The sequence below is a fragment of the Leptodactylus fuscus genome, chromosome 6 (assembly GCF_031893055.1).
Source record: "Leptodactylus fuscus isolate aLepFus1 chromosome 6, aLepFus1.hap2, whole genome shotgun sequence".
Taxonomy (NCBI): Eukaryota; Metazoa; Chordata; class Amphibia; order Anura; family Leptodactylidae; genus Leptodactylus; species Leptodactylus fuscus.
In genome coordinates, this window is record NC_134270.1 from 37,040,160 (window position 1) to 37,066,758 (window position 26,599).

At 45.3% G+C, this 26,599-nt stretch overlaps 2 protein-coding genes across 2 annotated transcripts in view; both read left to right on the forward strand.

The window, feature by feature from the left end:
* The window catches only part of LOC142210521 (uncharacterized), a 297,487-nt gene that overhangs the window by 37,490 nt on the left and 233,398 nt on the right, over positions 1-26,599 (forward strand). The gene's annotated exons all lie outside the window — the stretch shown is intronic.
* The window catches only part of LOC142210524 (uncharacterized), a 219,996-nt gene continuing 211,348 nt past the window's right edge, over positions 17,952-26,599 (forward strand). The window contains exon 1 of the mRNA XM_075279738.1: positions 17,952-17,961. The gene's annotated coding sequence lies outside the window, so the exon portion shown is untranslated. The remainder of the gene's footprint in view (positions 17,962-26,599) is intronic.

Genomic DNA, 26,599 nt, shown 5'->3' on the forward strand with positions numbered 1-26,599 from the left:
TGTATACATACATACTGTATTGTATAACCACTCCTGTCACTTTCCTGGAAGGCTATGTGTGGTGACTCCACTGACCCCACCAGATTTATAAATGGAGTAAATGATTCCTTAAATCCACACCAGCTACAACATGGCATACATTTCAGTGTAAGTACATGGCCCTGCGGAGGGTGCACATACTTTATGATTTGGTACATAGTACTTAGTACATATTTTGCATCTAGGCACAAGGGCTTCATGTTTAACCTCTGAGTAGCTAACCTGTGTGATTACCTGTACCACAAGAGATTTCATGAGGTTCTGCAGCAGCTGAGAGTGTTCCCCTCTCCTAAGGTTCTTGCACTGGTACCGCCAATATGGTAAAACTAGTTCTAATGCAGAGTCTTCTCTATTATGGAGAAATAGCTCAATACAGGCTGCTGTCTATGATACATCCAAGCTACCACCAGAAAGGCAAGACATCCTGTGCCCAGGGTATAGAAGAGGGATATTTATGCCATAAATGTTGGTTTCGTCTACAAGGAGAACAGGCGTCCTGTGAACCTATGATTCATGTTAGCTGCTGTTTCTATTTGTGAGGATATTACACATCGCCCTCTCTATTGAAGTCTATGCAGCTCTCATGTACTCAGCACTTATGGTATAGATATGTGGATATACTATATATGTTTAAGGTTTCCATAAACACACTGGGGGAGAATCATCAAGTAAAATGCCCCAGAACTCTTTGCACCAAAAAACTAGGGGGCATTCACACGGAGTAACGCCGGGCGTGTGTCACAACCGTACACGCCGGCGCTACGGCAGGCTGCCGAACACTTCCCATTCACTTCAATAGGAGCGCTCGTAACAGTGGCGTTACGAGCACGCCCGGGGAGTTCACACGGAGTAACGTGCCGTGTGATGTGGCACGTATACGGCGTGTGAGACTTTGAGTGCCATAAACACTCCCATTGATTTCAATGGGAGCCGGGATTGTATACGCTGTATACTTGCCACATCATGCGGCACGTTACTCCATGTGAACTCCCCCTAACATGTTTTGCGCCACATTTGTCAAGTGTTTTAGATACTTTTACTACTTGTACAAAATGCAGAGTAGCTTATCCAGAAATTGGTATGGCCTCATGGGGAAGGGGCGTGGCTTAACTAGCAACGCTTTGCACCAAATCTTTTAATGCCAACTAATAAGTGTTGTAATGTTATACTAGATAGTCTAACAATACACCAGATCAAGAGCGCAACTAGCAAAGACTGGGCCCTATAGCAACCTTTTAAATTGGGCCTCCCAATTCCACACAGCATAGCACCCCCTTTCCTGCCCCTCACACGGTATAATGCCCCATTTACACACACTATAATGTCCCATAGCGGCCCTTCCCCACAGTATACTCTTCCATAGCAGCCCCAACACATAGTATGATGTTCCATAGCTGCCCCTCCACATACTATAATGTCCCATATGGGCCCCTCCACATAGTATAATGTCCTATAGCAGCCCCTGCATATAGTATAATGTCATATAGTGGCCCCATACACACAGTAAAACGTCCCATAGTGGCTCCTTCACCCAGTGTACTGTCCAATGTGACCCCTGCAAGCAGTATAATGTCCCATATGGGTCCCTCCACATAGTATAATGTCCCATAGCGGACCATGCACATAGTATAATCCGTGGCGTAATGATCGTGGTCACAGGGGGTGCGATGGGCCCAGAGGGGTACAGGGCCCGCGGCTGGCTGGAAATGGCCAGGTCCCGGACCACCATGATAGTAGGGATACTGCCAGGCTCCTTTCCATTAAATGCCAGCCCAGGGAAGGTGAGAAGTGAAGATGCCCCGGAGAGGTGAGGCAAGGTGAGTATAAGTGTTTGTTATTTTTAATCACTTCTCCTGGCCTCTACTTATTATACTCTAGGGTATGAAGAGACCCCAGAGTATAATAATAGCACCGAGTCTAGGAGCAAGGGGGGCTCTTAGGAGCATATAATACTGTGTGGGGGCCACTGTGGAGCACATAATAATGTGTGGGGGCCACTGTGGAGTATATAATACTGTGTGGGGGCCAGTGTGGGCATACAATACTGTGTGGGGGCCAGTGTGGGCATATAATACTGTTTGGGGGCCACTATCAGCACATAATACTGTGTGGGGGCCAGTGTGGAGCACATAATACTGTCCCAGTAGTAAATGAGAAAAAGAACACAGATATATAAAAGTTGATTTTTATTAATAATCTTGATAAAACATATACACAAAAGACCATGATAACAAAAATGATATTATAAATAATGATAGAAGGGGCACAATATAGTCATAGAACCAAAATAACCAGGGCATGGGGGTAGGAATACAAGTGGGAGATGTTATACCAACAGTGATATTAATAATAATATGTACAGTATGTGTAAAGATATAGCCAGTATTGTGGAGGTAAATTGATTAGATAAAGCCAATGCTATTATGTATAAAACCTACACAAATACCAGTGTGTGAAAATCAGGACATAGAAAAAACAAACAAAGGTGCATACCCTTAGGGCGGGTTCACACCTGCGCCCGGTCTCCGCTTTGCAGGTTTCCGTCTTCTGCCCGAGAAACTGGACATGAGACGGAGACCCAGCAGACAGTTTTCAAACCAATTCACTTGAATGTGTTTGCAAAGTGTCCGCCTGTGAGCATCTTCTGCCTCTCTGCGGCAAATCCGTTTTTTTTTTTAACTGGATACAAATCCTGCATGTCCGACTTTGTCTCTGGTTAAACGGTTTTGCCGTAGACAGGCACAAGACGCTCACGGGCAGTCACTTTGCAAGCCCAGTCAAGTGAATGGCTTTGAAAACTGACTGACGGGTTTCTGTCTCCTGTCCAGTTTCTCGGGCAGAAGACGGAAACCTGCAAAGCGGAGACTGGGCACAGGTGTGAACCCGCCTTTACTTGCATAACTTACCGCCATAACCAAGGAACCGCTGCTGCTAAACATTATAATACACATCTTAGGGGCGTTCACACTTGTACCCCGCGTCCGGTATGTGCATTCCACCGGGTTTCCGTCCTCAGCCCCAGCGAAACTGAACAGGGGTCAGAAACCCGGGCGTCAGCTTTAAAACTCATTCGCTTGAATGGATTTGTAAAGGTGACCGCTGGTGTCCGCCTACGGCCTCTCCGTGGGGAAACCTTTTTATGTAACTATATACATAGAAATAGTGCAAAGTCTAATAATGGAGCACAATCCATGATATTACAATATCCTCTGCAATACATCTGTGTGTAAGTGCTTATCCAGGTAGTGATACCTCCATAATAAGATAATAAGAGGGAGAGAGATAGAAACCAATCCACAGCAGGATTGACCACCAGGATTTGTTTCTGCAGCTTTATATCACATGACTATGTGTCATTATAGATATTGATTAAATAAAGATGAATTTGGGATAAATTAATGGTATTGTTTTGGGGATATTTATAGTTGTTTTGCTCCATATAACTACTGTACATCGGCCGATGTCATTGAATAGAAGGATACAGCCGGCCTTTAGCTTCCTGCTCCATTACTCAGGTATCAGCTAGTGATGTCTGCTGAAGTCCTGCTGCATCCATCTGCAGAGAAGGAGGATCCAGAGCCCTGGGCCTGAGGATGGCGAAGTGGGGGTTGTTGTTATATTTATATAGCACAACTGCAGTGTGGGGCCACTGAGGGCATTGTTAGTTGTCAGGGGGTCACTGGGGGGCATTGTTAGTTGTCAGGGGGCCACTGGGGGGCATTGCTAGTTGTCAGGGGCCATTGGGGGACATTGTTAGTTGTCAGGGGGTCACTGGGGACATTGTTAGTTGTCAGGGGGCCACTGTGGGGCATCGTTAGTTGTCAGGGGGTCACTGGGGGGCATTGTTAGTTGTCAGGGGGTCACTGGGGACATTGTTAGTTGTCAGGGGGCCACTGTGGGGCATCGGTAGTTGTCAGGTGGTCACTGGGGACATTGTTAGTTGTCAGGGGGCCACTGTGGGGCATCGTTAGTTGTCAGGGGGTCACTGGGGGGCATTGCTAGTTGTCAGGGGCCATTGGGGGACATTGTTAATTGTCAGGGGGCCATTGGAGATCATTATTGGTTGTCAGGGATCTACTGGGGGACATTGTTAGTTGTCAGGGGGTCACTGGGGGACATTGTTAGTTGTCAGGGGGTCACTGGGAGACATTATTAGTTGTCAGGGGACCACTATTAGTTGGAAGGGGGAACTGAGTGACAGCATTAATTGTCAGGGAGCCAGTGGGGCATATTATGAGTTATATGGGGGACAATACTACGTGTCTAAGGGCCACTGGAGTACATTATTACTTGTATGGGGGGCCATTATTAGTTATCTGGGGGCCACTAGTTAGTTATTCAGCTATTACAGAACATTATAGCTCACACCTCAGCTGCTGCAGAACCTCATTACAAACACTTCAGCTAATACAGAACATTATAGCTCACACCTCAGCTGCCGCAGAACCTCATTATAAACACTTCAGCTAATACAGAACATTATAGCTCACATCTCATCTGCTGCTGAACCTCATTACAAAAACTTCAGCTATTACAGAACACTATAGCTCACGCCTCAGCTGCTGCAGAACCTCATTATAAGCACTTCAGCTATTACAGAACACTATAGCTCACACCTCATTTGCTGCAGAACCTCATTCCCTCATGAAAGTGCGGTTTTATATACCACTAGAAAGCTGACAGTGTGCTGAACTCAGTGCCCTGGTGGAGGAGATATCGGTGCCATTAGAGCGCTGTCAGCTTTCTAGCAGTATATAAAACCGCACTTTCATAAGGACCTGAAAGGTCCTCTTTAACCTCATTATAAACATCTCGACAGCTACAGAACATAACTTTACACACCGCAACTGCTGCAGAACATCATGATATACGCTTGAGCTGCTACTGAACCTCAGCTGCTGCAGAACATCATTATAAACACATTAGCAGCTACTGAATAGCAAAAAAAGTATGAAATTATCTAATAGAATGAGTGAACATAAATTTTATAGAAAGGTAAAAGTAAAAAAAAAAACTTTTAGTGCACAGTATACAGTATGTTATGTTGTGGAGTGAGATCCTATGGATGACATATTCTACTGTATAGCTATGCAGTTGGATACGTTGGAACCTTTTGTTGGAGGTCCTCTAAACATGAATTGTGAGCAGTGTATGTGCGTCTACCTGAACCATTTTGGTCTTCTTGCTCTGTTTTCGTTCTACTGGCACTTTCTTTGGATATATCCGGAGATTCATTGATGTTTTCTCCTCTTCGGAGGTATCCAGAATGATACTAATGTCTTTGTGTTCCATCTCTTGGCTCTGCCCTGGTCCAGCAGGCATCTCCTCCATCACCAGGCGCTAACTGTCACTCTCATCTGATAACCTCAGCTCAAGGGTTAGTATTGCTTTGGCCGCATGCATGGAACTGGTCATGTGCTCAGTAACTGACCAATAGCATTCAATGCTGATCATTTCTAATGCATATACTGAGAGCTATGAAATGACCTGTAACCTTCTCACACTTGTTTTATCACCAGAGTGAGAGCCGGGTCATGTCATGTCACTTTACCTAAAGCATCTAGGCATTGGTACAACAGGATATATGGGAATAATGGAGGGTACACTCACATACTGGGGCTGGATTTTAATTTCTGGATAAGTTTACTTCTATTTCATCCTACAATCTATCAGACCACAGCAAGCCTAGCCTAAAGTACAACGGTAACCTGCCCCATTGTTAGTATCAGTACTGGGGCACAGGGCAGATTCCTGTCTATGAGGATAATCTGCCTGAGTGATCCGCTTACTACTATTGATGACCTATCCTTGGGATTGACCATTAATGTTACATCTACGAGGGTCTGACACCAGGGACCACTGCAGATCCTCTGTACCAAGCCTGTGCATCTCACTCGCTGTACCATCTGTAGCGGTAGGTGTAGGTAGTGCTGTGCTGTGCCATAGACTTCAATGGGGCAGCTCTGCAGCACCAAAACACCCTGCTACAGTTAATTATTACCAGAAGCCACACTATCTTATTATAGTTGATCTGCAGGGGTGCTGGATAGGCCATCATTAGTAGCAACCAGATAACCACTTAAAATACCTTTTGTAATCTTATCAGGGGGATATACAATTGAAATAGTTACAGATGCCAGGCACCTCCATTCCCATGACTGTTGGGACTTCCTAAGGCCAGTTCCCCACCAATCTTCAACTTATACCCTATCCTGTTGATAAGTCACATTTGTGGAAAAACCTAAAAAAAATCCCATTAAAGATTGTGTCAAATTTGGAAAATTGCAATCCTTCACTCAAAATGAAAGTAAGTAAAGTGATAAAGAACATGCCTTTTTTATGTAAGTCACTTTTGTACATTTGGAGAAAAAAACTTTGAAGTCTTTTGCAAATGACTCTAGGTTTACACCTGCGCTCAGGTTTCCGTTCTTTGGGTCTGCTTGGGGACCTGAAAAATGGAAACCCAATCTGTTTAAAAAGAGGTTACCCATGGAAACCCGCAAACTACTTAGACTATGATGGGGTCCGCCCGAAAAATGCGGAGTGGGGGGTGGAATCCCCAAATGGTCAATGAACGTAGTTGTGAATCCAGGCAGCTGGTGCACTGTTGACCCCCACCATCTCTTGCCTTTGCTGCCCAGGCAGTGGGAGATCATCTTCAGACTGCAATGACATCCTACTTGAGCAGCGAGGGCAGTGACCCTAGAGCTGAAGTCCCGCCCCTAATACACCCTCAGCCTCATTTGCATAACACTTCAAAGTTAATTTTCTATAAAAGTGCCGTGTATAACAGAGGCTTGTTGTTTATGAGTGTAATGCGCTCTGTAATGTGGAGGTGTCAGTTGAATATGATTGGGGAAGGTGACAATTTTGAGGACTATAAAAATAAATTGTTCGTGTTATTCAAATATCTGTTGCATCTCTTTTGGTGATACATAGGGCTTTGTTTTTATGTCATTTTAATTTTTGCATTTTTTTTCTATATTTGGGAAATGGAAACAAAAAAGGATGGGAAATAAAAATAAATGAATAAATAAATAAGACTTTTTATTTCTTTTTCTAGCACAAACTGATACAAAACAAATTGAATAGTTTTTTTCTCCCACCAATGCAGTAATTTTTATGTATTTATGTATTTATTTATTTCATTATTGTATATTGTGCCTGTGCCCCTATAAGCTCAGAATAAACCTTTGGGGGTCATTTTAACATTACTTTTTTTGGTGATTTCTCCTGTACCTGGATCTGATACACCAACCCCAGTTACTGGTTGAATGAAATCTTCTAAAATGAGCTGAAGGGCTGATCTGTGTCCTATAGGACAGACAATCCCTGGCAGCGGCGTAACCAGCATGGTTGCAGGAGAAATATCCGAGGCCCCGGACCATAATGATAGTGGTCGCAGAACCAGACTATCCCCGACCGCTATACATGTTAACAGAAAGGGACCCGGTTGAGCCCCTTTTTCAGTTAATGCCAGCCCATTAAACAGATCAAGAGGGACATTAAACTGGGGGCAACTTGTCCGCCATTAGATTCCCCCAGTTTAATTACATCCTCTAGCTACCCTTTCAGTTTAATGTCGCCCTCTAGTTGCCCCCAGTCTAATGTCCTGCTCCAGCTGCCATTAATTTATTGTCCCCTCCAACTACCTGCACTGTTTAACGTCCCCCCAATTTGCCCCCAGTTTAAACTGGGGCACGAGGAGAGAGACTTCATACTGTGGAGAAATTGTAGGGGAACATTGTAAGGTGGGGACCAGTGGTGTAACTAGGAATAGCGGGGCCCCATGGCAAACTTTTGACATGGGCCCCCCCCACTGACACCGACGCCGAAGATCTCGACCGACCCCTCCTACGTATTCATGCACGCTCTATTATGCCCCATAGTGGCTCCTGCACACAGTATTATGCCCCATAGTGGCCCCTGCACACACAGTATTATGCCCCATAGTGGCCCCTGCACACAATATTATGCCCCATAGTGGCCCCTGCACACAGTATTGTACCCCATAGTGGCCCCTGCACACAATATTATGCCCCATAGTGGCCCCTGCACACAGTATTATCCCCCATAGTGGCCCCTGCACACAGTATTGTACCCCATAGTGGCCCCTGCACACAGTATTATGCCCCATAGTGGCCCCTGCACACAGTATTATGTCCCATAGTGGCTCCTGCACACACTATTATGTCCCACTGTGGACACCCATACATAATTATTATACTCTGGGGTCTTTTCAGACCCCAAAGTATAATAATCGGAGACCCAGGGGGAGAAAAACATAAAAAAAACCACTGTTACTCACCTATCTTCCGGCTCTGCTGCAGTCCTCCGCTGTCGGCCTCCGCTGTAGTCCATCTTCAATGACATCACATGACATCAGACGTCACATGACCCGGGACGCAGACCTGAAGCCTGCCCGGATCGTGGAGAGGTAAGTAATAGAGATGAGCGAACACTAAAATGTTCGAGGTTCGAAATTCGATTCGAACAGCCGCTCACTGTTCGAGTGTTCGAATGGGTTTCGAACCCCATTATAGTCTATGGGGAACATAAACTCGTTAAGGGGGAAACCCAAATTCGTGTCTGGAGGGTCACCAAGTCCACTATGACACCCCAGGAAATGATACCAACACCCTGGAATGACACTGGGACAGCAGGGGAAGCATGTCTGGGGGCATAAAAGTCACTTTATTTCATGGAAATCCCTGTCAGTTTGCGATTTTCGCAAGCTAACTTTTCCCCATAGAAATGCATTGGCCAGTGCTGATTGGCCAGAGTACGGAACTCGACCAATCAGCGCTGGCTCTGCTGGAGGAGGCGGAGTCTAAGATCGCTCCACACCAGTCTCCATTCAGGTCCGACCTTAGACTCCGCCTCCTCCGGCAGAGCCAGCGCTGATTGGCCGAAGGCTGGCCAATGCATTCCTATGCGAATGCAGACTTAGCAGTGCTGAGTCAGTTTTGCTCAACTACACATCTGATGTACACTCGGCACTGCTACATCAGATGTAGCAATCTGATGTAGCAGAGCCGAGGGTGCACTAGAACCCCTGTGCAAACTCAGTTCACGCTAATAGAATGCATTGGCCAGCGCTGATTGGCCAATGCATTCTATTAGCCCGATGAAGTAGAGCTGAATGTGTGTGCTAAGCACACACATTCAGCACTGCTTCATCAAGCCAATACAATGCATTAGCCAGTGCTGATTGGCCAGAGTACGGAATTCGGCCAATCAGCGCTGGCCAATGCATTCTATTAGCCCGATGAAGTAGAGCTGAATGTGTGTGCTAAGCACACACATTCAGCACTGCTTCATCAAGCCAATACAATGCATTAGCCAGTGCTGATTGGCCAGAGTACGGAATTCGGCCAATCAGCGCTGGCTCTGCTGGAGGAGGCGGAGTCTAAGATCGCTCCACACCAGTCTCCATTCAGGTCCGACCTTAGACTCCGCCTCCTCCGGCAGAGCCAGCGCTGATTGGCCGAAGGCTGGCCAATGCATTCCTATGCGAATGCAGACTTAGCAGTGCTGAGTCAGTTTTGCTCAACTACACATCTGATGCACACTCGGCACTGCTACATCAGATGTAGCAATCTGATGTAGCAGAGCCGAGGGTGCACTAGAACCCCTGTGCAAACTCAGTTCACGCTAATAGAATGCATTGGCCAGCGCTGATTGGCCAATGCATTCTATTAGCCCGATGAAGTAGAGCTGAATGTGTGTGCTAAGCACACACATTCAGCACTGCTTCATCAAGCCAATACAATGCATTAGCCAGTGCTGATTGGCCAGAGTACGGAATTCGGCCAATCAGCGCTGGCCAATGCATTCTATTAGCCCGATGAAGTAGAGCTGAATGTGTGTGCTAAGCACACACATTCAGCACTGCTTCATCAAGCCAATACAATGCATTAGCCAGTGCTGATTGGCCAGAGTACGGAATTCGGCCAATCAGCGCTGGCTCTGCTGGAGGAGGCGGAGTCTAAGGTCGGACCTGAATGGAGACTGGTGTGGAGCGATCTTAGACTCCGCCTCCTCCAGCAGAGCCAGCGCTGATTGGCCGAATTCCGTACTCTGGCCAATCAGCACTGGCTAATGCATTGTATTGGCGTGATGAAGCAGTGCTGAATGTGTGTGCTTAGCACACACATTCAGCTCTACTTCATCGGGCTAATAGAATGCATTGGCCAATCAGCGCTGGCCAATGCATTCTATTAGCGTGAACTGAGTTTGCACAGGGGTTCTAGTGCACCCTCGGCTCTGCTACATCAGATTGCTACATCTGATGTAGCAGTGCCGAGTGTGCATCAGATGTGTAGTTGAGCAAAACTGACTCAGCACTGCTAAGTCTCTGCATTCGCATAGGAATGCATTGGCCAGCCTTCGGCCAATCAGCGCTGGCTCTGCCGGAGGAGGCGGAGTCTAAGGTCGGACCTGAATGGAGACTGGTGTGGAGCGATCTTAGACTCCGCCTCCTCCAGCAGAGCCAGCGCTGATTGGTCGAGTTCCGTACTCTGGCCAATCAGCGCTGGCCAATGCATTCTATTAGCCCGATGAAGTAGAGCTGAATGTGTGTGCTTAGCACACACATTCAGCTCTACTTCATCAGGCTAATAGAATACATTGGCCAATCAGCGCTGGCCAATGCATTCTATTAGCTTGATGAAGCAGAGTGTGCACAAGGGTTCAAGCGCACCCTCGGCTCTGATGTAGCAGAGCTGAGGGTGCACAAGGGTTCAAGTGCACCCTCGGCTCTCCTACATCAGAGCCGAGGGTGCGCTTGAACCCTTGTGCAGCCTCGGCTCTGCTACATCAGAGCCGAGGGTGCGCTTGAACCCTTGTGCACACTCTGCTTCATCAAGCTAATAGAATGCATTGGCCAGCACTGATTGGCCAGAGTACGGAATTCGGCCAATCAGCGCTGGCCAATGCATCCCTATGGGAAAAAGTTTATCTCACAAAAATCACAATTACACACCCGATAGAGCCCCAAAAAGTTATTTTTAATAACATTCCCCCCTAAATAAAGGTTATCCCTAGCTATCCCTGCCTGTACAGCTATCCCTGTCTCATAGTCACAAAGTTCACATTCTCATATGACCCGGATTTGAAATCCACTATTCGTCTAAAATGGAGGTCACCTGATTTCGGCAGCCAATGACTTTTTCCAATTTTTTTCAATGCCCCCAGTGTCGTAGTTCCTGTCCCACCTCCCCTGCGCTGTTATTGGTGCAAAAAAGGCGCCAGGGAAGGTGGGAGGGGAATCGAATTTTGGCGCACTTTACCACGTGGTGTTCGATTCGATTCGAACATGGCGAACACCCTGATATCCGATCGAACATGTGTTCGATAGAACACTGTTCGCTCATCTCTAGTAAGTAACAGTGTTTTTTATGTTTCTTACCTCTCCCAGGCCTCCGATCATTATACTAATCGGTGCCATTAGAGCGCTGTCAGCTTTCTAGCAGTATATAAATCCACACTTTCATGAGGACGTGAAAGGTCCTCTTTAACCTCATTATAAACATCTCGACAGGTACAGAACATAACTTTACACACCGCAACTGCTGCAGAACATCATGATATACGCTTGAGCTGCTACTGAACCTCAGCTGCTGCAGAACATCATTATAAACACATTAGCAGCTACTGAATAACAAAAAAAGTATGAAATTATGTAATAGAATGAGTGCATGTGAATTTTATAGAGAAGTAAAAGTAAAAAAAATATATAGTGCACAGTATACAGTATGTTATGTTGTACAGTGAGATCCTATGGATGACATATTCTACTGTACACCTATGCAGTTGGGTACGTTGGAACCTTTTGTTGGAGGTCCTCTAAACATGAATTGTGAGCAGTGTATGTGCGTCTACCTGAACCATTTTGGATTTCTTGCTCTGTTTTCGTTCTACTGGCACTTTCTTTGGATATATCCGTAGATTCATTGATGTTTTCTCCTCTTCCGAGGTATCCAGAATGATACTAATGTCTTTGTGTTCCATCTCTTGGCTCTGCCCTGGTCCAGCAGGCATCTCCTCCATCACCAGGCGCTAACTGTCACTCTCATCTGATAACCTCAGCTCAAGGGTTAGTATTGCTTTGGCCGCATGCATGGAACTGGTCATGTGCTCAGTAACTGACCAATAGCATTCAATGCTGATCATTTCTAATGCATATACTGAGAGCTATGAAATGTCATGTAACCTTCTCACACTTGTTTTATCACCAGAGTGAGAGCCGGGTCATGTCATGTCACTTTACCTAAAGCATCTAGGCATTGGTACAACAGGATATATGGGAATAATGGAGGGTACACTCACATACTGGGGCTGGATCTTTATTTCTGGTTAACTTTACTTCTATTTCATCCTACAATCTATCAGACTACAGCAAGCCTAGCCTAAAGTACAACGGTAACCTGCCCCATTGTTAGTATCAGTACTGGGGCACAGGGCAGTTTCCTGTCTATGTCTGAGGATAATCTGCCTGAGTGATCCGCTTACTACTATTGATGACCTATCGTATTACAGATGCCAGGCACCTCCATTCCCATGACTGCTGGGACTTCCTAAGGCCAGTTCCCCACCAATCTTCAACGTATACCCTATCCTGTTGATAAGTCACATTTGTGGAAAAACCCCTTTAAAGTCTAAAAAATCCCTTTAAAGATTGTGTCAAATTTGGAAAATTGCAATCCTTCACTTAAAATGAAAGTAAGTAAAGTGATAAAGAACATGCCTTTGTTATGTATGTCACTTTTGTACATTTGGAGAAAAAAACTTTGAAGTCTTTTGCAAATGACTCTAGGTTTACACCTGCGCTCAGGTTTCCGTTCTTTGGGTCTGCTTGGGGACCTGAAAAATGGAAACCCAATCTGTTTAAAAAGAGGTTACCCATGGAAACCCGCAAACTACTTAGACTATGATGGGGTCCGCCTGAAAAATGCGGAGAGAAAGCGGAGTGGGGGGGTGGAATCCCCAAATGGTCAATGAACGTAGTTGTGAATCCAGGCACTTGGTGCACTGTTGACCCCCACCATCGCGTGCCTTTGCTGCTCATGTAGTGGGAGGTCTTCAGACTGCAATGACATCCTACTTGAGCAGCGGGGGCAGTGACCCTAGAGCTGAAGTCCCGCCCCTAATACACCCCAGCCTCATTTGCATAACACTTCAAAGTTAAAAGTGCCGTGTATAACAGAGGCTTGCTGTTTATGAGTGTAATGCGCTCTGTAATGTGGAGGTGTCAGTTGAATATGATTGGGGAAGGTGACAATTTTGAGGACTATAAAAATAAATTGTTCGTGTTATTCAAATATCTGTTGCATCTCTTTTGGTGATACATAGAGCTTTGTTTTTATGTCATTTTAATTTTTGCATTTTTTTCTATATTTGGGAAATAGAAACAAAAAAAGGATGGGAAAAATAAATAAATAAATAAATAAGTCTTTTTATTTCTTTTTCTTTTTCTAGCACAAACTGATACAAAACAAATTGAATAGTTTTCTCCCACCAATGCAGTAATTTTTATGTATTTATTTATTTCATTATTCTACATTGTGCCTGTGCCCCTTGAAGCTCAGAATAAACCTTTGGGGGTTATTTTAACATTACTTTTTTTTTTTGGTGATTTCTCCTGTACCTGGGTCTGATACACCAACCCCAGTTACTGGATGAATGAAGTCTTCTAAAATGTGCTGAAGGGCTGATCTGTGTCCTATAGGACAGACAATCCCTGGCAGCGGCATAACCAGCATGGTTGCAGGACAAATATCTGGAGCCCCGGACCATAATGATACTGGTCGCAGAACCAGACTATCCCCGACCGCTATACATGTTAACAGACAGGGACCCCATTGAGCCTTTTTTCAGTTAATGCCAGCCCATTAAACAGATCAAGAGGGACACCAACCGACGCTGAAGACCTCGACCGACCCCTCCTACGTATTCCTGCGCGCTCTATTATGCCCCATAGTGGCCCCTGCACACAGTATTATGCCCTATAGTGGCCCCTGCACACAGTATTGTACCCCATAGTGGCCCCTGCACACAGTATTATGCCCCATAGTGTCCCCTGCACACAGTATTATGTCCCACTGTGGACACCCATGAACAATTATTATACTCTGGGGTCTTTTCAGACCCCAAAGTATAATAATCGGAGACCCAGGGGGAGAAAAACATAAAAAAACACTGTTACCTACCATTTTCCCCCGAAAATAAGACAGTGTCTTATATTAAATTGTCACTCTAAATATAGGACCTGTCTTATTTTCGGGGGGTGCCTTATTACAACCGGCAGTCATGCCGGCACTTCCTTAGTGGAGCGTCAGCATGACTGCCGGTTGTAGGTAGTGTAGTGTAGGGGAGGGGGGAAGGTATCATACTTACCTTTCCCTTCTTCCTAGCAGCGCTGGTGCTGCTGTTCATCCTGGAAGTGGTGAGCGGGGCTTAGCTAGTCTTCGGGGCGGGGCTTAGCTAGTCTTCGGGGGCGGGGCTTAGCTAGGCTTCAGGGGCGGGGCTTAGTGGAGCTTTGCAAGCTCCACTTCACTGACACAGCAGCCGTGCTCTGTGCTCCATGTGCCTCTTCTGTATGGCAGCTGCTGTCTCTGCCTCTGGGATGAGCTGGGAGAGCTCATCCTACAACAGCAGAGGCAGCAGCCGGCTTTGCTGTGCACACGGAGCACAGAGCATGGCTGCTGTGTCAGTGAAGTGGAGCTCGCTAAGCCCCGCCCCCCGAAACCTCCGCTAAGCCCCGCCCCCGAAACCCCGCACACCACTGCCGGGCATGCCTTTTTTTCGGGGGATGCCTTATATTAGGCAATTCAACAGAAACCCCCGCATGCCTTACTTTCAGGGGGTGTCATACTTTCGGGGAAACACGGTATCTTCCGGCTCTGCTGCAGTCCTCCGCTGTCGGCCTCCGCTGTAGTCCATCTTCAATGACGTCAGACGTCACATGACCCAGGACACAGGCCGGGGTCATGAGACGTCAGACGACTAGGCCTGAAGCCTGCCCGGATCGTGGAGAGGTAAGTAACGGTGTTTTTTATGTTTCTTACCTCTCCCAGGCCTCCGATCATTATACTCGGGGGTCTGAAAAGACCTCCGAGTGTAATGATAGTGTTTGTGGGGCCCGCGGTGTCACTTACCAATCGCGGCCCTGCCAGGATCGGTAAGTAAATAGGGCCCGTTACTGGCTGAAGTAACTCCAGCCGGTAAAGGCCTATTAAGAAGAAAAAAAAAGCAGCAGTAGCGACTGTCGCCAGGCCCCTAATGTCCCGGGCCCTGTGGCAGCTGCCTCTGCTGCTACGGCGGTAGTTACGTCACTGGTGGGGACATATGATGTTAGGGTGACTGTAGGAACATTATACTATGTGGGGGCACAAAGTGAAATGGATGAGAATGGGTGGGGTCAATGTAGAAGTAGGTGGAGCTAAATTTGCATAGCATGCTGCACCTTTTGTCCCTCTTTCTTTTATTTGAAAGTTGGGAGGTAATAAACTGCTGCCACCTGTTGGTCATCACACTGTTGTATATAATAGCTACATACTGGAGAAAATAATTGACGTTAATGTTAATAGAACCCAATACACATCACAGAGGCCATTCTGAGCTACAACAAACTTCAAGATATTAATTCTACAAAGAAACAAACAAACTGCATAATGGACTCACATTGAAAATTACCAAATATTATTTACATGGGAAGAATATGCAAATCTGTCTTCCATGATGTAATTAGGAAGTCAGTGCCTCAGTCATGCACACCAATAGAGGGCGCTCACTGAGAATGTGCAAGTCTGTCTTCCATGATGTAATTAGGAAGACAGAGCCTCAGTCATGCAGCCCAATAGGTGGCGCTCCCCTTAACATCATGCCCGACCTTCTCAGAGGCCTTTGTTTGCAATGATGTTGGGATTTTACCTGGTCTCTCCCTATGGAGTGACAATACCCCCAAATATTATTTAAGGAAAAATAAAATTCCAAACCTCATAACTTCTTTATTTTTCTGTTCTCAGAGTCATATGAAGGCTTAATGTTTGTGGGACAAATTGTTCTTCATAATGGTAGTATTTATTATTCTGTACAATATACGAGGAAGCCGGAGACAAATTCAGAATGGAGTGAAATTGGAGAAAAAGTGCATTTGTGTGTTTTTCTTTTTTCACAGGCTTTATTTTTACGGCGTTCACTCTGCAGCCAAAATGACATGTCACCTGTATTCTATATTTCAATATGAGTCCGGGGATACCAAATTTATATACGGTAGTTTTATTTACATTTTACTCCTTAACAAAAATCTAAAACTTTGCAAAAAATTTTTTTTCCTAAAGTCGCCATATTCTCACACCTGTCTTTTTTCAATCAATTTTTATTCAAATTTTCATCAGAGGCAAAACAACATTTGGCACTTTTGATTTTTTTCTCCCGCTACAGGGTTCATGGGGTTTTTATAATTTTGTAGACCGGGCGGTTTTGGATACCTAATGTGTAAGTGTTTCACTGTAATTTTAACTTCTATATGTAAATCTAGAGAAAAGCGGGTGATTTGAACTTTTAATTCTTTTTTACTTTTCTTTTTTATTGCACATTAAAATGCTAAAATAAAACAGCCTGTCATGCAAATTAATGCCAGAGAAGCCTGGGAGCCTTGAATAGGCTTATGGCTGTCATGGCACAAGGATGCCGGCCCGGATTTAGTTCCAATAACTGGCAAAATGGTGTCTCAGTCAGCTTAGGCCAAGGCGTCTGAGGGCTTAATGCCCGTGATCAGTACAAGCAGTGATCGCAGGCATTAGCGCTGGATCTCAGCTGAGCGGCCGCCATATTTAAATATTTAAAGGAGTTAAAAAAATACATTAATAAAAAAGATGGATCACAACATTAGAACAGGTCCAGCCCTTTCATGTACAAAAATACTCCAACACATTATCAAATGGACATGCATCCTTGTGAACATAATAGTCACTAAAAAGTGTAATGCATATAATGCGTAACTACATATAATCATTTACACCCTAGGTCTAATGATAGTAAGTAAATTGCCCTCTAGTTGTAGAGGCCTATTAAAATAACCTAAATAGTTATTAACACCCAATTTTTCCCTTTGTATTGTTTGTGATATTGTGTTGCAGTTCTTAGATCTATGACTAGGTCCCATGTTCTACTTCATTCCCTTTTAGCATGTTTTGTCATCTAATTTTAACATTTTCTATTATTCTTTCTAGTGAGGGTCTTTTATGCAAAGCACTTTATGACCGGTGGCATCAATGAGAAGATGGTCTATCCCATGGACTCAATCTTCTACACACTAGGGATGAGGAGGGAACTGATTTGGATAGAATTGGATTTGACTTCAATTTTCCAAAAGCTTCTGGCACGACCTGAACCTAAAACTTTGGTGTTCATCACCCACGAAACAGTTTTATACTGTGGGGTCTCCCAGTAAGTAAGGCAGGTAGGAAGGTGCAGTGTATTACATGAGTGGTGTGTGGAATGGATGGAAGGCCGGCCGAACAGAGCAGCTACTGTGTGATATCAGCCATTACAGGAGTAAGACTAGGAAGAAAGAAAATGGCATGCTGATGGCAAGATAAGAATTCATTTTCCCAAAAAATCACTGTGAATTCTACGCTGTAGTGTTCAGATGGTTTTCCTTGTTTCTACTATAGTTAAATGAGCGGAACGTACTAGTACGGTGGATGTCGGGAACAGGTTAACAGCATAGTTCTCCTATTGACCTGCGAGGAATGTGTCTCTCTTTACATGGCCCCCCAAGTATTGACCTCTATTAACTATAATAGGATAAGAGCCTTGAAACAAGGTCATATCTTGGCCAGACTTTTTAGCATTTAATTCCACTCAATCCATCTGTCATGTAATTCAAGCTAAAAAAAAAGTTTGTGAATTTCTATTTTAGGTTATATATTTCATGTTGTAATAACTTTAGTGGGTCCAGTTGTACCTTCTGGGCAGTCCTCTGAACTTCAGTGTGGGTATATACAAGGGCTATATCTTCACTAACAGATTGGCCAAATGGATTGTATATCGCCATCAAGCTCCATGTCCATGTTACTCCATGTTGTTACGGTGCCAGGGAATATACACAGTCCAGTCATATTAATGTGACCACCGCATAATTTTGACGTCAACGTTAAATAACCAATCACAGAAGGCACGTGTCATCAGCCATCTGGGTGCACTCATCATTGTGGAAGGCACGATGGATCAACACAAGTATGCATCTATCCTTGCAGACCATGTTCACCCCTACATGTGAAACGTTTTTCCTCAGGATGATGGCATCTAGTAGCAGGACAATGCGACGTGTCATGAAACTTGCAGAGAAACTTGCAAGGGACGTGGCCAATAGGCTGGTCCTTGGTGCTGTGCTCCTTGTGTGCTTTATATGTATGTGCATTTGAAATGCTGGCATCCATAACCCCTCGTGGCTTGTACGTGCGTGAATGGTTGATTTATTAGCTTTTTACATCTGGGCTCTTTCTATCATATACAGTAATGGGGCCTGTCTGCATGCTGCACAGAAATGCATCATCTGGTATTGGGTAAGTGTGGTCTGTCTTTAGAGATGAGCGAACACTGTTCGGATCAGCTGATCCGAACAGCACGCACCCATAGAAATGAATGGAAGCACCTGTGACGCTGACTTTGCTGGCGGCCGGCCGGCGTCACAGGTGCTTCCATTCATTTCTATGGGTGCGTGATGTTCGGATCGGCTGATCCGAACAGTGTTCGCTCATCTCTAGTACTGATAATATATAATAGAGTGCACTCTCCCAAATGGCCCTCTAGAGGGTGCTGTTCTATAGGTGCACCAACTTAAATTTTTATTAGGCCACAGAATGCAATGAAACCAGTACAAAGGTCTGAAATAATTCTGTTATACTGAATAGTACCTCCGATTTTTATGGTGTTTAAATTAGAACCTAAAATTTATCATCTAATAATATTCTATAATATCGCGAGGAAACCAAAACCTACACAGCACATCCCAGCAGGAGAGATCGATGTGCTGCAGAATTTATTTTATTATTATTTACTTTGCTTAATTGTATAGCGCCCACATATTCTGCAGCGCTTTACAGACATTGTCTAGGACTTGTCCCAAAAGCTTGGGGACTTCATCTTGTTGTCTGTGGAATTGAAATTATGGTTAGAAGATTTATATCCCATTGTCATAGGGAGAGTGACTGACAAGGAAGAAACAACACACTGACACATGTGTGTCCGCTTGGAGACCCCCCTACCTATTCGCATTAAAAAGCGGTTACCTGGGAAATCACACGCACCCCATAGACTACAATGAGGTCTGTGTGGTTGCCGCACATAACCCGTAGAGTAAAAAAGTCCTACAAGCAGCACTTTTCTCTCCGTATGTTACATGCGGAAACCACACGGATCTCATTATAGTCAATGGGGTCCGTGTGATTTCCCTGGTAACTGCTTTTTAATACATATAGGTGGACTCCCCGAACGCAGGTGTAAACCAGGTCTAAATTTCTGCCCGATTCAACCAGATCCCTATTTGCGTTCTGCTAGACAGTCGATTACCATAGATCAGGGGTCTCAAACTCGCGGGCCGCATGCGGCCCCCCGAACAATTTTGTGCGGCCTGCACAAGCCTAGGGACGCCGGATCCGCGTTGAATACATTGCGAGATGATTATATCCACTAGCGCAGGGGTAGGGAACCTTTGGCTCTCCAGCTGCTGTGAAACTACAACTCCCAGCATGCTCCATTCACTTCCATGGGAGTTCCAAGAACAGCAGAGCCAGTATGCATGCTGGGAGTTGTAGTTTTGCAACAGCTGGAGAGCCGTACGTTCCCTGCACTAGCGGCTAGTGGATATAATCATCTCGCAATGTATTCAACGCGGATCCGGCTTCCCTAGCGTGACTAGCCGCTACGTTCCGGCTAGTGGACACATAGGTGCGATGTGATGACGTCACATCATCACATCGCGCCTACAGGTCTATTAGTGAAACTGCAGAGCGCGGCGGGGGAGCGTTGGATGGTGAGTATAAGTGTTTTTTTGTGTGTTAAAGAGGACCTTTCACCATTTTGCCCACAGGCAGTTCTATATACTGCCGGAAAGCTGACAGTGCACTGAATTCAGCACACTGTCGGCTTTCCCGATGTGGGCCCAGTGTGAAGAGCTTACGGTCCGGTACCGTAGCTCTTCTATGGTCAGAAGAGAGTTTCTGACACTCAGTCAGAGACGTCCTTCTTCACAGCACAGCCAATCGCACTGTGCTGTGAGAGCCGGGAGGCGTTCCTGTCGGCTTTCCGGCAGTATATAGAACTGCCTGTGGGCAAAATGGTGAAAGGCCCTCTTTAAACATTGAGGTGGAATGAAGGGGCTCATGACACTGGGGGAAGATGAAGGGAGGGGGGAGAACGGCATGACACTGGGGCAGAAATGGAGGGACATGAATCTGGGGGCAGAGATGGGAGGACATGAATCTGGGGGCAGAGATGGGGGGACATGAAACTGGGGGCAGAGATAGGGGGACATGAATCTGGGGGCAGAGATGGGGGGACATGAAACTGGGGGCAGAGATGGGGGACATGAATCTGGGGGCAGAGATGGGGGGACATGAATCTGGGGGCAGAGATGGAGAGACATGAAACTGGGGGAAGAGATGGGGTGACATGAAACTGGGGGCAGAGATGGGGGGACATGAAACTGGGGGCAGAGATGGGGAGACATGAATCTGGGGGCAGAGATGGAGGGACATGAATCTGGGGGCAGATGAAGGGTGTATATGTAACTGGGGGAAAGATGGAGGGGGCATATAGTTTACGGGTGATTGTAGGAGGATTATACAGTGTGGAGGCTTATACAGTGTGGAGGATTATACAGTGCGGAGTCAACATAAAAGTGGGTGGAGCTAAATTTGCCGCGGTGCGGCCCGCCGACTGGCTGGGATCTTGCTCTGCGGCCCACATGCTGAGTTGAGTTTGAGACCCCTGCCATAGATGATTCTTTTGCAGAACTTCATCCTATTTCATCAGTTTTTCAAGGGGTTATCCATTTTATTATCTTATATTATATTACATGTAAAGGTCCCATACCTGTGACCTTTGCTGATCAGCTGCCCCCGGGACTGCATGGTTGTTGGTAATATTTCCAATCAATGTATTAATACAAACAAATATATTAATCAACACAAACATTTCTTTCACAATATTCTAGCTTCTATTCTTCGTCCTTTATACCTTTGTAAGACTTCGCAACTGTTCGTAGAAGCCTTTCCGAATAGACATCCCTCTTCTACTCGTATCGCTTCGTTAAAACTCGTAGCACGCGTGCGTGGTTCCAATCCACGAACTGCGCATGCGCCAAGAAATTGGATGAGTCGGGATCCCCCTTTTTTATCTATATGGATCGTCAGGGTGCAATTGAGCATGCGCGAGATATTGACCTCGCGATAGCGGTGAACGTCTGTCACGAATCCACTGTGTTTTCGCGGCTCTTTCTCATTTAAAAGCACGCCGATCTATAGGTAAACACTACTGCATGCTGTTCCAGCCGTAACAATAGAGGTAATGTGTCTCATTCTTCTATGACATGTGTATCAATTGATTCTACAGTATCCACCTGATGAAAAATGTGGATTGTATAAGTCATCTGCATGAGTTTATTGTATCTAAGTGTATTAAAGAGGAATCTAATGGATTCTTTTAAATATGTGAATTTTTTATATAACAAAATGTTTTTACAATAATATCTCTTACTGCCTTTGGAGGATATATCTAAATAGGCTAATATTTGAATAACTATTATATTTGACATAGTAGAGTGTGTATATATATATGTATGCATTGTTTATTTTTAATTTTTTGGTCAAACAAATGCAGTTATTGTGGAATTTTTTTCTCTGTTTTTAGATCTGATGAAGGGGTAGCTTGTATTGTTATACTTCAAAAACCCCGAAACGCGTCATCCTTTTATGAATAAAATATTTACCTTTTATATTAATACTCGAGTGAGCGCGTTCACTTACCTATATTGGTTTACCAATACCCTGGTATGTTTTGTTGACCATGAGTCATATAAGTGTTTACGCTGCCAAAACTGCTCGCAATATACAATGTTGAGCAAATAGCTCTCTTTTTTGCCTTATATCACATATGGGATTCGGTTCACTAAAGATACAAAGGAAGCGCGGTCTCCCTTGAATTTGTTTTTTTCTTTTTGTACAATATTCTAGCTACTATACAAGATAATAGTTACTATTACTTTTATATTTGGCGTCCATGTCTCATTATATTGACAAGTAACGCTGGGTTCAAATCAGCGTTCGGTCTCCGTACTCTTCGGTCGGCCGTGAGCTCCGGTGAGAGTTTTTTGCTCCCAGCGGCGAAACTGTTTTTTTTACACCAGACACAAAGTCCTGCATGAGATCATAAAACGCGGAAAGCTTAAAACGCTCACAGTCGGACACTTTTCAAACCCATTCAAATGCCTGCAGGTTTCCGTCTCCTGCCTAGTTTCGGGAAGGAAACAGAAACCTGAAAGCGGAGACCCCGGGCACAGATGTGAACGAGCCCTAATGAAGGTAACCAAAATCTTATTCACCTTTATTAAGTTTTTCAGACTCAAACCAAACCCCAAACCTTGTATTATACAGTCTCAAACCAAAAGCATACAGATTTTCCAAGAAATGGTGGAAGAAGAATTCGGTGTTAGTTCAGTTTACGGGCATGAATAAAATATTTACTATCAAAATCAGCAAAATCTTTTCTTGACTTATTAATACGCAGCGCATACACAGCTTTGTCAATGTCATAACTGGCTTCCTTGAAGATCGTTTCCAGATCTTCCTTTTTTGAGGTCATTATATTAAAGCGCTTTTCACCAGCATGATAGTAGGTACCATTCAACGTACCAAAAATCATAAGGTGACCTCCGGGTTTTATCAAGTCTTGGAAGTTTTTCAGAACATTACGGTATGACTTTATATCTTCACAAGCACATTTAAGACAAAGGCAAGACAGGAGACAATCAACTGGTGGCACAATGACCGGATCATAAGGGTTTTTCTTCAGAGCGTCACATATCAGGACTTCTTTCACCTTACTGCGGAGTTTCTCAGACTTTTTCTTGTAATCCTCCCTTTAAACATACAAGAATAAAATTAAGTTGTTTACTGTAGGAAGAATCTGTCTTCCACGATGTAATTAGGAAGTCAGCTGCTGCCTCAGTGTTGCAAACCAATAGAGGGCGCTCACTGGAATGTGCAAGCCTGTCTTCCCTGATGTAATTAGAAAGACAGAATCTCAGTGAAATAGCCCAATAAATGCTGCTCCCTTTAACATCATGCTCGACCTTCCAAGAGGCCTTTGTTTTGCAATGATGCTGGGATTATTACCAGGTATAGCAGGGATAGGGAACCTTCGGCTCTCCAGCTGCTGTGAAACTACAACTCCCATCATGCTCCAATCACTTCCATAGGAGTTCCAAGAACAGCAGTGCTAGTATGCATGCTGGGAGTTGTAGTTTTGCAACAGCTGGAGAGCCGTACGTTCCCTACCCCTGTGGTATAGTCTCTCAACCGAGGACGGCCGTTTCGATACCTGGTAATAATCCCAGTCTCATTCCCTTTATTCTAATTGTAAAATGCAGCATTTTTTTCTGTTCCATTTCTGCAACATGGGACCTTAGCACCAAGTGGCTTTCCAGCCCCCAGACACTTTATCATACTGATAACTTATCTACAGGTATAACCATCAGTATCTGATCATGGTTCCCAGGGGCCATCCCAGCACCGGATGCAACTCTGCTCATATTCAAGTAAGGCTGGATTCACACTCTGTAGGAGACTCCGCAGCAGAATTTGTTTAAGATCAGTGGAGAGAAAAGTTATGCAAGGAAAATTTTTTCTTTCCACTGGTTTCAGTATAAAACTGGTGGAAACCATTATAGTCTATGGGGTCTGTGTGTAACCGTTTTTTAAGCGAATAGGGTCACCATCTTTCGAGACTCCATGTGAACCAAAACAACGAAAACCTGAATGCTAGTGTGAACCTAGTGTGTATCAAAGCTGTAGTACTCCAATATTCGGGGTGTAGCTTTGCGTCTATTGCTTCTGGACTCGTTCTGTGTAGTAGCTTCTGGGACCAGGACCATGCCAGTTCAGCTGATCAGTGTGGGGTACAAGTACAGCACCCCAACTGATCAGATAGGGCTAGTTCACATGGGGGATGGGACCACGTATTTTGGTCCTGATTTTGACGTGGGAAGCCACGTCAGAATAGGAGCAAAATGCGCCTGCTGCGGCTTCCGACAGTCGCGGCTTTCTGCTCCAGAGTAGGCCCAAATCAATGGGCTTAGTCTGGAGGGTGCTGCCATGAGGTGGACGTCACAGCTGAATCAGCGGCGGAATCCGCCTGAAGAAAGGGCAGCTCACTTCTTTTTTCCGCTAGTGGGTACAAACCGCTAGCGGAAAAAAGAACGCTAGCGGTCTGCATAGACGTCTATTGTGAGGGGGCGGATTTTGAGTTGGATTCAGCGCCAAAATCCGCCCACTCTTGCCCCGTGTGAACGAGCCCAAACATATGTTGTTTCCTATGGGAAAGAAAGAAAGCCTTTGGAAATCCACCCAAATTCATTGCAGTAGGTTAGCCATAATAGATCTCTGCTTATTTGGAGATGAAAGTGGCAATTTCATTGGTTGCTAGAAACACTAACTGGTCCTCATGGCAATGTTTGTGCCCATGTAATATAGACCATTGGTCTTACAGGCACAGGCACTAGAGGTATTACATATTTCCTGCATATTACTGTGTTTTTTTTAACAGCCAACCATCTAAAACTAGAAAAACAAGCAGCTGAACTGGTTAAAAATAAATGCAATGCGGAAAAATACTGAAAAAAACACCATTGCCGTGATCTGCCACTGGGTGTCGCTGTGCGGCCATCAACTCGCCTCTGACGTCAGGGTCGCCATGGTGAGATGCTCTCGTCTCCCGCAGCAGTGCGTCACCCCCTCCCCACGCCGTGTTCCAGCGTTGCGTCATGGCGCTGACGATCGCTGCTGAGACTCTTTCACTGTGGGTTCCTATAGTTACAACATCCCGGGCGTGTCACGCCTCGCAGGCCGGCCTCTCAGGCCTCATGTCTGCGCTGTCAGTGCGTGGGGAGAGCATCAGCATTGCGGGTGGAGGCTTGTGCGCCATGTACGGCTCCTGGCCGGGGCTTTAGTGGTTGTGCACTGACGTCTATACCGTGATATGTGGGGTGGGGGCTCCTTGTGGTAATGCTGATGACATGGTGGTCTGAGCTGTCCCCAGACATAGACTGAGCCCCATATAGTCTAAGGCCTTGTATTTGTTTCATTTAGTTTTCTGGGTTTTTCCCCTTATTAAATATATATAAGAGAAACGCTCCTGATTTTGTTAGGGTTAGTTCACTCGTAATTTTGCGTCCGAATTTTAAACGCGGTCAGAATCCGGACAAAAATGCGACTGTCGCGACTTCCGACAGTCGCGGCTTCTGCTACGGATTAGGCCCAAATGAATGGGCCTAGTCCGGAGGGGTTGTCTTGACGCGGAAGCCGTGTCAAGATAGGACAGGTCACTTCTTTTTTCCAGGAGTGGTATTAACCAGAAATAACCGGAGACGGGTTTTTTTCTGCGTCAAAATTTGGACCGAAAAACTATGTGTGAACTAGCTCTGAGGTTAAGGCCCCATGTGGCGGCACACAGCTAAAAAACGCTGCAGAAAAAAAAGCGTCGGAAACGCATCACTTTTTTTCAAAGAGAGTCCACAGAGTTTTCCTATAGAGAAGACGCCAGGTAGAATTGTTTCTGAAAACCCAGCTTTCCCGCTGCCCATTATTTTCTGCAATGTGTGAATGAGACTAGCCAGAATCTCATCCGCTTTGCAGGTAATGTAAAATGTAGTGGTTTTTTGCCACCATTGTGGGGTCCCCACATAAAAGTAATAGACTGTGTTTTTGAAAAATACATGTCTTTGAAATTGCACCTTTTTTCCTGCAATTAGATTAACCCCTTAACGACACAGGGCATAAGAGTACGTCCTACGTCACATGGGGATGTATGGAGAGAGTTCAGGAATAGAGATGAGCGAACACTGTTTGGATCAGCCGATCCGAACAGCACACTCCCATAGAAATGAATGGAAGCACCTGTGACGCCGGCTGGCCGCCGACAAGGTCAGCGTCACAGGTGCTTCCATTCATTTCTATGGGTGCGTGCTGTTCGGATTGGCTGATCCAAACAGTGTTTGCTCATCTCTATTCAGGAGCTGAGGGCCATACAGGGCAGATGCCAGCTGTATAAGGCCTGGTTCACATCTGTGTTCGGTATTCCGGTTGGGGAATCCGCATGGGGACAATGAGCTTATGAAAGCACACGGGCCCCATAGACTATAATGGGGTCTGTGTGTTTTCTGCGCGTTGTCCGCACGAGTCATGCGGAGAGGAAAATATTTCGAGAACTACTTTCCACTCCGCATGACTCACGCAGAGACCGTGCGGAAAACAGACGGACCCCATTATAGTCT